Below are 14,008 nucleotides of genomic sequence, written 5' to 3' on the forward strand. Positions count from 1 at the left end.
ATTTCTCCACATTCTTCACTCTTGTTCCCAAAGGAAAACAATCTGGACTCTTACAGCTCTCTCATTTGCAGTGTGTCTCCAAATTCTCAAATATTCTCATGCTTCTCTCTTAATATATAATTTTTACACATTATCTATTGGCTTCTTATATGACAGATGAAGATGTATTGCTCATAAAGTTTAACTACCCATACATCTCTTCTCCAACATCACAGTGTTTAGCTAAACCTATAGGGTTTACATTGTTTTACTATGTAAATATTGTTTACTACTGAGCCAGTTATTGTACTATAATTACATCTTCACATATACACATATATATTCATAATCCTTCTCTTAGAGTTAATAATTATTTGATTTTGAAAATCTGTTGTTTCCTAAGTGTGCCAGGAGGTGAAATGGTGCTCCCTAATATTTTCCATGTGGTAAAGACAGGTCATCTAGTACTTGTTCACTTCATAACTCTCTGGGCTGAAGGCACCATGTTCTCAGTCCAGAGCTTTGATCTTTCTGGTTTGGCTAAAGAACATCCTTCAGTACCTCTCTGTGAAAGTATAAAATTGAACATAAAAAATATATATGAATGTGAAATATGAACGTACATTCATGTATATGTGAATAGAAAATATATGAACATAAAATTTTAAGACCCCCGAATATCTGAAAATATTTTACACACCTACTGGATAAATTAGGCAGAGACTTCAGAGCTCTGAGGGCATCTTCTCCCTTCTTTTTGTATTAAAGTTTACTAATGAAAAGCCAGATGATACACTGATTCTTGCTATTATTTAAATGAGTTGCCTTTCTTTAAGATTTTAGGATCTCCCCCTTTTTTTCTTGGTATTCTATTATTCAACAGGGCTGGGTCTATCTTTTGAGTGGACATACAGAGGAATTTGTGAAAACAAGCATTCTACCATGAATCTCAGAAGTCGTGAAAAATTCCAAGGAGAGTTTCTTAGCAGGACAATCGAGGAGATGTTGGGTTGTAGATGTTCAGTGAACATCTCTTGAGTTTTCTATTTCCTCAGTGAATACATACCTGGGTGATGGCATTCTGCCCACTCGGACTGTGGTCCTGGCAGGTCAAGGCAGCCCATGTTGGGGCATTTGTAGGGTTATCACCAAATCACCATGCTGCCATGACACTCAATGCAATTACTGTTTTTGGCAAGCCACACTACTGACTCGGTAACATCAGTTTCAAGTACAATTTCTAAAATCATCATGGGGTGCCTGGGTGGCTCATTGGTTAAGCATCTGACTCTTGATTTCAGCTCAGGTCATGATCTCATGGTTTGTGAGTTCAAGCCCCACCTCAGGCTCTGCACTAACAGTGCACAGCCTGCCTGGGATTCTCTCTCTCTCCCTCTCTCTTTGCCCCTTCCCCACTTTCTCTCTCTCTCTCTCTCTCTCAAAATAAATAAATAAACATAAAAAAATCATCAGTACCATTTTGTTACATTGTCATATATATACACACACACACATATGTATATATATAAATATAAATATATTATTCTATATATAATAATAATTTCATATGTGTATAGCCCCATTATAACTAAGCATCGGTGACTATTTTGTTTGAATGGATAACTTCCTATCTACAAGGCCTAGAAAGGAGCCAGCACTCAAGGCCTAGCTAAGACATACTGAGCATTTCAATTTTCTTTTTCCTTATTTTTTTTTTACTGCCTTTATTTTTCTTTTTCTTTCTTTCTTTCTTTCTTTCTTTCTTTCTTTCTTTCTTTCTCTATTTCTATACAATTTATTGTCAAGTTAGCTAACTTACAGTACATACAGTGTGCTCTTGGTTTGGGGGGTAGATTGCCGTGATTCATTGCTTACATACAACACCCAGTGCTCATCCCAACAAATGCCCTCCTCAATGCCCATCACCCATTTCCCAGCCCCCCATCCCCCTCTCAACCTTCAGTTTATTTTCCTCAAGAGTCTCTTATAGTTTGCCTCCCTTTCTGTTTGAAACTATTTTTTCCCCTTCCCTTCCCCCCGTGGTCTTCTGTTAAATTTCTCAAGTTCCACATATGAGTGAAAACATATATCTGTCTTTTTTATGACTGACTTATTTCACTTAGCATAATACCTTCCAGTTCCATCCATGCTGTTACAAATGGCAGGATTTCATTCCTTCTGATTGCCAAGTAGGTATTCCATTGTATATATAAACCACATCTTCAATTTTCCACGTCTATCATTTTGTTTTCAAATGTTTGATTTTTTTATGGTGATCATACACGTTTCAAAATTCTTTTCTTACTTCTTTCCCATTTTATAACATCTTAATTTCTTTTATGTGTATAATATCTTCTCTTTCTCTGAAGATTTTATACTTTTTTGTGATCTTTTCTTTGGCTCCCTCTATGTGTTGTTTCCTCTGAGTTCTACTGTTCTTTTTGTTGATTCAGGTGTCTGGCATTCATATTGGAACCTATAATTCTCTGTTAGTCTTTGGTTGTCTAATATTTAAGAGAGAAGTTGTAATAAGTTGTGTGTGGGTCAGCTCTGAGGGACACTTCTTGCTCACCATGTGCTCCATCGTGCTTTTTCCTTTCCGACTCCAATTTAAGTTGTTTTAAGTAGGTCTGATCAGTTAACACAAAGAAAACTCCTCTTCTATCTTGCCAGGATGTATGCTAGGTTTCCATATTCAGGGAGCAGAGCAGGAGGAAAGAACTGAAGGCACACTGGGGGGTCCCCATCACTTTAGAATTCCCTCTGTGAGCTCTTAATTAATACAATTTCATGCTCTACTAAGTCAGTTACCACTTCTCTCTCTGCTTTCTACTTTCTTGCCTCCCTTCCCATTGCTTCTCCTTGTAGGCTTGCAACTATCTTACTGAGATTATGGGGGAGAGTGGAGATAAACAATTGTATTTAATCTGCCATGTTGTAATTTATCTCCTTTAAACTGAATTTCATTAAGTGCTGTTCTGCTTAGAAACATCAATGGCCCCTTAATTATATCCAGGAAAAAATTCAAGCCATTCCAAATGATTTTCAGGGAATCTCCATATTTTTTCCTATTCAATTTCCCTTGCCATATTATATTTCAAGTGTGTTCTTTCTGTTTGCCTGTCAGAACTATTGGTGCTCTTAATGTCCCGTGGGAGTTCCTCTTCCATTCTCTTGTCTTTATGTTCTACTGTTTTTTAAGTCCTGCCCAAAACTATCTCTTCTATTTTGCTTTCTTGTTTTACTACAAAATGTATCTTTTATAAGGATAACCTTTTCTAAACCCTGATTCTAAACCATCATGTGGATGGTATTTTATGGCATCCAAGGCAATATTAAAAAATAATAATAATAAAAAATATGTATATATATATATATATATTTATACATATATATGTATATAAACAAGGAGGGGGACAAAACAGAAGAGACTCATACATATGGAGAACAAACTGAGGGTTACTAGAGGGGTTGTAGGAGGGGGGATGGGCTAAATGGGTAAGGGGCATTAAGGAATCTACTCCTGAAATCATTGTTTCACTACATGCTAACTAATTTGGATGTAAAGTAAAAAAAAATGAACCTCTAATATTATATATATATATATATATATATATATATATATATATATATATATATATGTATTTTCTTTGTGTTTCTTTAAAAATGTCACATATTTAGGGGACACCTGGGTGGCTCAGTCAGTTGAGCATCTGACTTCGGCTCAGGTCATGATCTCACAGTTCATGGGTTTGAGCCCCGTGTCAGACTCTGTGCTGTCAGCTCAGAGCCTGGAGCCTGCTTTGGATTCTGTGTCTCCCTCTCTCTCTCTCTGTCCCTCCCCCACTCATCTTCTGTCTCATTCTGTCTCTCAAAAATAAATAAACATTAAAAAAATTTTAAACACCACATATTTAATAATTTTATTATGAATGTATCATATATACAAAAAGAGTATATGATACACACACACATTTAAAGAATAATACTGAGATGAACATCTGTGTATTAATCACCTAGATCAAGAATCAGAACGCTACCCATACCTTAGAAACGCTCCATGTCTCTCCTTCCTCCACTCCTACCTGCTTACACATAAACACTCGCCTGATTTTGTGTTTGCGCTTGTGTTCACATTCCTGTGCTTTTTAAAAATTAGTTTTGGGGGCGCCTGGGTGGCTCAGTCAGTTAGGCGGCCGACTTCGGCTCAGGTCATGATCTCGCAGTCTGTGAGTTCGAGCCCCGTGTCGGGCTCTGTGTTGACAGCTCAGAGCCTGGAGCCTGTTTCGGATTCTGTGTCTCCCTCTCTCTCTGACCCTCCCCCGTTCATGCTCTGTCTCTCTCTGTCTCAAAAATAAATAAACGTTAAAAAAAAAATTAAAAAAAAAATTAGTTTTGGATACATAGACTCTCAGAGGTTTTCCAGGGAAGATGGCGGTGTAGGAGGCCACCGGGCTCACCACGTCTGGCTGACCACTTAGATTCCACCCACATCTCCCTAAATAACCCAGAAAACTGCCAGAAGACTAGCAGAACGGACTCTCTGGAGCAAGCGTAGACAAGAGGCCCATGGAAGAGGGCAGGAAGGGTGGAGAGGAGGTGCGCACACTACACGGACTGGCGGGAGGGAGCCGGGGTGGTGGAGGGGCAGCCAGCCCACCCTGCAAGGCAGAACCCCCAAATCCGGCTTGCAAAAGTGGAGGGGTCAGACGGAGTGTGTTCTGACAGCCAGTGGGGCTTAACATCTGGAATGTTATAAGTCAACAGTTCTGCTCCGAGACAGGAGGGCTAGAGAACAATGAAAGGGAGAGTCGTTGAGCCCCGGAGGACAGAGCTCAGCTTCGCAGGGAACAAAGGCACTGGCCAGCGCCATCTCCCTCGCCCATCCCCCAACCAAAATCCCAAAGGGAACTAGTTCCCGTCAGGGAACTTGCTTGCACCGCGCAAACACCCAATGCTGTGCTTCTGTGGATCCATCTCTCCGACAGGTCTGCCTCCTCCCTCCTCCCCCTGCCACCACCCAGTGCCATAGGGCCCCTCCCAAAGTGGATCACCAAAGGCAAAGCGAGCTGAGTCTGCCCCTCCCGCCCCTGTGCACCTTGTGGATCCACCCTGGCTAATACACAAGATCCTATAGAAGCAGCACCACAAGCCTGGCAGTGTGCAAGTAGCCCAGACAGGGGCCACACCACTCCACAGTGAGTGCTGCCACTGGGAGAGGCGAAGATAAGGTACACACCAGTCTGACTGTGGCCTCAGCAGTGGGCTGGGGGCAGACATCAGGTCTGACTGCAGCCTCACCCACCAAGGCAATTACTCCAGACAGCACAGGGGAAGAGCCCTGCAGTTCCACGCCACTCCAGGGACTATCCAAAATGATGAAATGGAAGAATTCTCCTCAAAAGAAACTCCAGGAAGTAGCGACAGCTAACAAACTGATCAAAAACGATTTAAGCAATGTAACAGAAAATGAATTTAAAATACTAGTCATAAAATTAATCGCTGGGCTTGAAAAAAGTATAGAGGACAACAGAGAATCTATTACTACAGAGATCAAGGGACTAAGAAACAGTCAGGAGGAGCTAAAAATGCTACAAACGAGCTGCAAAATAAAATGTAGGTGACCGCAGCTCAGATTGAAGAGGCAGAGGAGAGAATAGGTGAACTAGATGATAAAATTGTGGAAAAAGAGGAAGCTGAGAAAAAGAGAGAAAAAAATCCAGGAGTATGAGGGCAGAATTAAAGAACTAAGTGATGCGATAAAACATAATAATGTATGCATAATTGGTATTCCAGAGGAGGAAGAAAGAGAGACAGGTGCTGAAGGTGTACTTGAAGAAATCATAGCTGAGAACTTCCCTGATCTGGGGAAGGAAAAAGGCATTGAAATCCAAGAGGCACAGAGAACTCCCTTCAGACGTAACTTGAATCGATCTTCTGCACGACATATCATAGTGAAACTGGCAAAATACAAGGATAGAGAGAAAATTCTGAAGGCAGCTAGGGATAAACATGCTCTAACATATAAAGGGAGACTGATAAGACTAGTGACAGACCTATCTACTGATACGTGGCAGGCCAGAAAGGAATGGCAGGAAATCTTCAATGTGATGAATAGAAAAAACATGCAGCCGAGAATCCTTTATCCAGCAAGTCTGTCATTCAGAATAGAAGGACAGATAAAGGTCTTCCCAAACAAACAAAAACTGAAGGAATTCATCACCACTAAACCAGCCCTACAAGAGATCCTAAGGGGGATTCTGTGAGTGAAATGTTGCAAGGACGACAAAGTACCAGAGACATCACTACAAGCATGAAACCTACAGACATCACAATGACTCTAAACCCATATCTTTCTATAATAACACTGAATGTAAATGGACTAAATGCTCCAACCAAAAGACGTAGGGTATCAGAATGGATAAAAAAAACAAGACCCATCTATTTGCTGTCTACAAGAGACTCATTTTAGACCTGAGGACACCTTCAGATTGAAAGTGAGGGGATGGAGAACTATCTATCATGCTACTGGAACTCAAAAGAAAGCTGGAGTAGCCAGACTTAGATCAGACAAACTAGACTTTAAATTAAAGGCTGTAACAAGAGATGAAGAAGGGAATTATATACTAATTACAAGGCCTATCCATCAGAAAGAGCTAACAATTATAAATGTCTATGCGCCGAATACGGGAGCCCCCAAATATACAAAACAATTAATCACAAACATAAGCAACCTTATTGATAAGAATGTGGTAATTGCAGGGGACTTTAATACTCCACTTACAACAATGAATAGATCATCTAGACACAGGATCAATAAAGAAACAAGGGCCCTGAATGATACATTGGATCAGATGGACTTGACAGATATATTTAGAACTCTGCATCCCAAAGCAATAAAGTATACTTTCTTCTCGAGTGCACATGGAACATTCTCCAAGATAGATCACATACTGGGTCACAAAACAGCCCTTCATAAGTATACAAGTATTGATCATACCATGAATATTTCAGACCACAATGCTATGAAGCTTGAAATCAACCACAGGAAAAAGTCTGGAAAACCTCCAGAAGCATGGGGGTTAGAGAACACCCTACTAAAGCATGAATGGGTCAACCAGGCAATTAGAGAAGAAATTTAAAAATACGTGGAAACAAATGTAAATGAAAAGACAACAATCCAAACGCTTTGGGATGCAGCGAAGACAGTCCTGAGAGGAAAATACCTTGCAATCCAGGCCTATCTCAAGAAACAAGAAAAATCCCAAATACAAAATCTAACAGCACACTTAAAGGAAATAGAAGCAGAATAGCAAAGATACCCCAAACACAGCAGAAGAAGAGAAATAATAAAGATCAGAGCAGAAATAAACAATATAGAAACTAAAAAAACTGTAGAGCAGATCAATGAAACCAAGAGTTGGTTTTTTGAAAAAATAAACAAAATTGACAAACCTCTAGCCAGGCTTCTCAAAAAGAAAAGGGAGATGGCCCAAATAGATAAAATCAGGAATGAAAATGGAATTATTACAACCAATCCCTCAAAATACAAGCAATTATCAGGGAATACTATGAAAAATTATATGCCAACAAACTGGACAACCTGGAAGAAATGGACAAATTCCTAAACTCCCACACACTTCCAAAACTCAAACAGGAAGAAATAGAAAGCTTGAACAGACCCATAACCAGCGAAGAAATTGAATCAGTTACCAAAAATCTCCCAACAAATAAGAGTCCAGGACCAGATGGCTTCCCTGGGGAATTCTACCAGACATTTAAAGCAGAGATAATACCTATCCTTCTCAAGCTGTTCCAAAAAATAGAAAGGGAAGGAAAACTTCCGGAATCATTCTATTAAGCGAGCATTACTTTGATTCCCAAATCAGACAGAGACCCAGCAAAAAAAAGAGAACTACAGGCCAATATCCCTGATGAATATGGATGCAAAAATTCTCAATAAGATACTAGCAAATCGAATTCAACAGCATATAAAAAGAATTATTCACCATGATCAAGTGGGATTCATTCCTGGGATGCAGGGCTGACTCAACATTTGCAAATCAATCAATGTGATACATCACATTAATAAAAGAAAAAATAAGAACCATATGATCCTGTCAATCGATGCAGAAAAAGCATTTGACAAAATTCAGCATCCTTTCTTAATAAAAACCCTCGAGAAAGTCGGGATACAAAAAACATACTTAAACATCATAAAAGCCATTTATGAAAAGCCCACAGCTAATATCATTCTCAATGGGGAAAAACTGAGAGCTTTTTCCCTGAGATCAGGAACACGACAGGGATGTCCACTCTCACCGCTGTTGTTTCACATAGTGTTGGAAGTGCTAGCATCAGCAATAAGACAACAAAAGGAAATCAAAGCCATCAAAATTGGCAAAGCTGCAGTTAAGCTTTCACTTTTTGCAGATGACATGATATTATACATGGAAAATCCGAGAGACTCCACCAAAAGTCTGCTAGAACTGATACATGAATTTAGCAAAGTTGCAGGATACAAAATCAATGTACAGAAATCAGTTGCATTCTTATACACTAATAATGAAGCAACAGAAAGACAAATAAAGAAACTGATCCCATGCACAATTGCACCAAGAAGCATAAAATACCTAGGAATAAACCTAACCAAAGATATAAAAGATCTGTATGCTGAAAACTATAGAAAGCTTATGAAGGAAATTGAAGAAGATACACAGAAATGGGAAAACATTCCATGCTCATGGATTGGAAAAATAAATATTGTTAAAATGTCAATACTACCCAAAGCTATCTACACATTCAATGCAATCCCAATCAAAATTGCACCAGCATTCTTCTCAAAGCTAGAACAAGCAATCCTAAAATTTGTATGGAACCACAAAAGACCCCGAATAGCCAAAGTAATTTTGAAGAAGACCAAAGCAGGAGGCATCATAATCCCAGACTTTAGCCTCTACTACAAAGCTGTCATCATCAAGACAGCATGGTATTGGCACAAAAACAGACACATAGACCAAGGGAATAGAATAGAAACCCCAGAACTAAACCCACAAAAGTATGGCCAACTCATTTTGACAAAGCAGGAAAGAATATCCAACGGAAAAAATACAGTGTCTTTAACCAATGATGCTGGGAGTACTGGACAGCAACATGCAGAAGGATGAAACTAGACCACTTTCTTACACCATTCGCAAAAACAAACTCAAAATGGATAAAGGACCTGTATGTGAGACAGGGAACCATCAAAACCCTAGAGAAGAAAGCAGGAAAACAACCTCTCTGACCTCAGCCACAGCAATTTCTTACTTGACACACCCCCAAAGGCAAGGGAATTAAAAGCAAAAATGAACTATTAGGACCTCATGAAGATAAAAATCTTCTGCACAGCAAAGGAAACAATCAACAAAACTAAAAGGCAACCAATGGAATGAGAAAAGATATTTGCAAATGACATATCGGACAAAGGGCTAGTATCCAAAATCTATAAAGAGCTCACCAAACTCTACACCTGAAAAACAAATAATCCAGTGAAGAAATGGGCAGAAAACATGAATAGACACTTCTCTAAAGAAGACAGCCAGATGGTCAACAGGCACATGAAAAGATGCTCCACGTCGCTCCTCATCAGGGAAATACAAATCAAAAGCACACTCAGATACCACCTCACACCAGTCAGGGTGGCTAAAATGAACAAATCAGGAGACTATAGATGCTGGAGAGGATGTGGAGAAATGGGAACCCTCTTGCACTGTTGGTGGGAATGCAAACTGGTGCAGCCGCTCTGGAAAACAGTGTGGAGGTTCCTCCAAAAATTAAAACTAGATCTACCCTATGACCCAGGAATAGCACCACTAGGAATTTACCCAAGGGATACAGGAGTGCTGATGCACAGGGGCACTTGTACCCCAATGTTTATAGCAGCACTCTCAACAATAGCCAAATTATGGAAAGAGTCTAAATGTCCATCAACTGATGAATGGATAAAGAAATTATGGTTTATATACACAACGGAATACTATGTGGCAATGAGAAAGAATGAAATATGGCCTTTTGTAGCAATGTGGATGGGACTGGAGAGTGTTATGTTAAGTGAAATAAGTCATACAGAAAAAGACAGATACCATATGTTTTCACTCTTATGTGGATCCTGAGACACTTAACAGAAGACCATGGGGGAGGGGAAGAAAAAAAAAGAGGTTAGAGAGGGAGAGAGCCAAAGCATAAGAGACTCTTACAAATTGAGAACAAACTGAGGGTTGATGGGGGGGTGGGAGGGAGGGGGTGGGTGATGGGTATTGAGGAGGGCACCTTTTGGGATGAGCACTGGGTGTTGTATAGAAACCAATTTGACAATAAATTTCATATTCAAAAATTATACATATATGAATAAATGCTTTCTCTTTACTATAATCTCCTAAGGACAAGAATGGCATCATACTATTTGCTGTGTTTCTTACAATGTCTAGCATAACATACAGAACAGAGCAAGGAATGTGGTAAACATCTTTGAATAAATCTGACATTCTGTCACGGAAAAAAAATAAATAAAAATTAGTTTTGCCACATGTATGCCTTATTGAACAATATTGAACCGCAAGAAGTAGAAAAATCCACTAGTATGGTTAGAGATTCAGAACTCCTCTTTCAGGGGCCGCCTAGTGGCTCAGTCGGTTAAGCGACTGACTTCAGCTCAGGTCATTATCTTTCAGTTTGTGGGTTTGAGCCTTGCCTCGAGGTCTGTGCTGACAGCTCAGAGCCTGGAGCCTGCTTTGGATTCTGTGTCTCCCTCTTTCTGCCGTTCCCTTGCTCGTGTTCTGTCTCTCTTTTGCTCTCAAAAATAAACATTAACAACAACAACAAACTCCTTTCAGTAATTGACAGATCCGGCAGGCAGAAAATTAGTAAGGACATAACTGAACTGAACAGCACCATTAATCAAGTGTATCTAATTGACAAATAAAGAATATCTCATCCAGCAACAGCAGAATATACATTCTTCTCCGGTTCTCAGGGATCAGTCACCATGACACCCCATATCTTGGGTCACAAAACACACCTGAGAAATTTTAAAAAATAGAAATTATACAAAGTATGTACTTAAAATACTACATAATTAAGCTAGAATTCAATAACAGAAAGATAACTGGAAAAAATCCCCAAAGATTTGGAGATTAAACACTTCTAAATAACACATCGGTTAAGGAAGAAATCTGAACTGAAATTTAAAAATATTTTGAACGAAATGCAAGTGAAAAAGCGTTTTGAACAAATGAAAAAAATACAACTTACCAAACTTTGCGGGCTTCAGTGAAAGCAAGGCTTAGAGGGAAATGTATGGCATTAAATGCATGTTTAGAAAAGAAGAAAGACCTAAAATCAATACTCTAAGCTTCCATCTTAGAAAACTAGAGGGAAAAAAGCAATATAAACCTAAATCAAACAGAAGAAAAAGATTGCAATGGAAATCAGTAAATTGAAAACAGAAGAATAGAAGAACAACAGAGAAAACCAGATACCCTAATACCTAAACTAGATAAAGATACTACAGGAAAAGTTATAGATCCTTTGACATTACTGGAAAAGTTTCAGATCCATGACCAAATGGGATTTATTCCAGTTATGCAAGGCTGGTTCAGTATTAAAAATCAATTAATATAATCCATCACATCAACAGGTTAAAAAAGAAAAAGTGTATAATCACACCAGTAGATGCAAAAAAAGCATTTGACAAAAATCTCACACCCATTCATGACAAACACTCTCAGCTAAGCAAGCAATGGAGGGGGACTTCCTCATCTTGATAAAGGAGCATCTACAAAAAACCATGCAAAACACTTAATGGTGAGAAACTAGATCCATTCCTCCTAAGAACAAGGCAACAATGTCTCCTCTTACCACTCCTATTCAATATCACACTGGAAGTACTAGCTACCACAGTAAGATAAGACAATGAAATAAAAGGCGTACAGGATTGAGAAGGAAGTAATAAAATGTTCTTTATTTGTAGAGAACATGATTGTCTACGTAAGTAAATTCCGAAGAACAAACAAAAAAATCCTAGAACTAATAAACAATGATAGCAAGTTGCAGGATATAAGGTTAATACACAAAAGTCAATTCTCATCTTTTATAAAACCAGTTTACCACATATATGTATTATTAAGCAATATATTCTTTGATTTTTCAAGCTTTGCACCTTATCTAGATGGAATCATTGTGTTTTTATTCTGTGACTTGCTTTTTTCATTCGATGTTGTATTTGTAAAATTTATTTATAACAATTCTGCTACAAATACACACATCTCCTGGTACTTATGCATGAATTTCTGTAGAATATACACTGTTATTGAAATGGCAAACTATTGGCATGTGCATCTTTAACATTGTGTGATAATGTAAAATTATCCTTCAAATTTGTTGTGCAATGTAAGTGTTCTCATTTTTCCAGTGTGCTATATGTATATGGCCAACCCCAGAGAATAAACTAAGAAAATATTTCAAAAATGCAGCGAAAAAATTAATGTAATTAAATTATTACAGTAGAAAATATTCACTTAATGCAAAAGAAAACAATAAAGGCAAAACAGAGGAACAAAAAAGACATGAGAAATATAGGAAGTAAAAATAAAATGGCAGACATAAATCCAACTATATCAGTATTAACATTAGATGTGAGCAGACTAAACAGTCCAATGAAATGGCAGGGATTATCAGACTGATAACAAAATAAGTTCCAACTATATGTTGTCCATAGGAGATGCATTTATGTTTCCAAAATACAAATTTGTTCAAAGTAAATGGTAGAAAAAATACATTATGCAAAGGCAGGCATAGAAAGCTGGACTGGCTATACTAATATTAGAGAAAATAACTTTGGGCAAACAAAAGCAACTTTGAGTAACTTTGAGCAAGCTACAAAAGTAAAGAGGAACATTTTATAATGTCAAGAGTCTGTCTTCTATCAGGAAAGTATAATAATGATAAACATATATGTTGTCATCTGACAACAGAGACCCAAAACACATGAAGTAAAAACTGACAGAATGAAGGGGGAAATAGTCGGAGACTTTGATATACCACCTTAAATAATGGATACAACAACTAGCAGACTATCAACAAAGAAACTGAACACCTCAACAACCCTATATATCAACAGACCTAACAGACGTCTACAGAACAGTCCACCCAACAATAGTGGACCATACATTCTTCACAAATGGACATAGAAAATTCCCCAGGACAGACTGTACGTTAGGCCATAAAACAATCCTCAATACATATAAGAAAACTGAAATCATACAAAGTAATTTCTCTGAAATTAGATATCATATGACTCACAATTTCAATACTAGGCACACACTCAGGAGAAATAAAAACATTAGGTCTACACAGACTTGTAAGTAAATGTTCACAGCAGCATTATTCATAATAGCTCTAAAGTGGAAAAAACCCAAAATCTCCATCAACTGAAGAATGAATGTTTTAAAAAGTTGATATATCCATAGAATGGAATAATATTCGGCAAATTTTGTTCCTTTTTAGGAATGGAATACTATACATGCGACAACATGGATGAACCCTGAGAACGTTATGCTAACTGAAAGAAGCCAGTCGCAAAAGACTATATTTGCAGGATTCTTGACATGAAATAGCCAAAATAGGCAAATCATAGAGACAGAAAATAGATTAATAGTACCAAGGACTGGGAGGAGGAGGGAATAGGGTTTCTTTTTGAGTTGATAAAGGAGTCCTAGAATTAAGCAGTGGTGAGAGTTGCACAACTCCGTAGATATACTAAAAACCATTGAACTGTACACACTTTAAAAGGGTGAATCATGTGATATATGAAGCTCCATAGAGCTGTTCACAGTAGGAAAGAGACAAACGGTACCTATAACTTCCTACCTGCCGGCTATATCAGACAAGCCTTTGGTAGGTTTTATAATGACGGTTTCTCCTAACTCTCAAAGTTTTACAAAATCAGCAGGAATTTTAGCCCCAGATTATTATGATGTTTAAAAAATAT

At 38.2% G+C, this 14,008-nt stretch overlaps 1 protein-coding gene across 4 annotated transcripts in view; it reads right to left on the reverse strand.

Annotated features, from left to right (window-relative positions):
* Positions 1 to 14,008, reverse strand: part of CATSPERE (catsper channel auxiliary subunit epsilon) — a 196,523-nt gene that overhangs the window by 75,210 nt on the left and 107,305 nt on the right. The window lies entirely within an intron of this gene.

This window comes from Panthera leo, chromosome F3 (assembly GCF_018350215.1).
Source record: "Panthera leo isolate Ple1 chromosome F3, P.leo_Ple1_pat1.1, whole genome shotgun sequence".
Lineage (NCBI taxonomy): Eukaryota > Metazoa > Chordata > Mammalia > Carnivora > Felidae > Panthera > Panthera leo.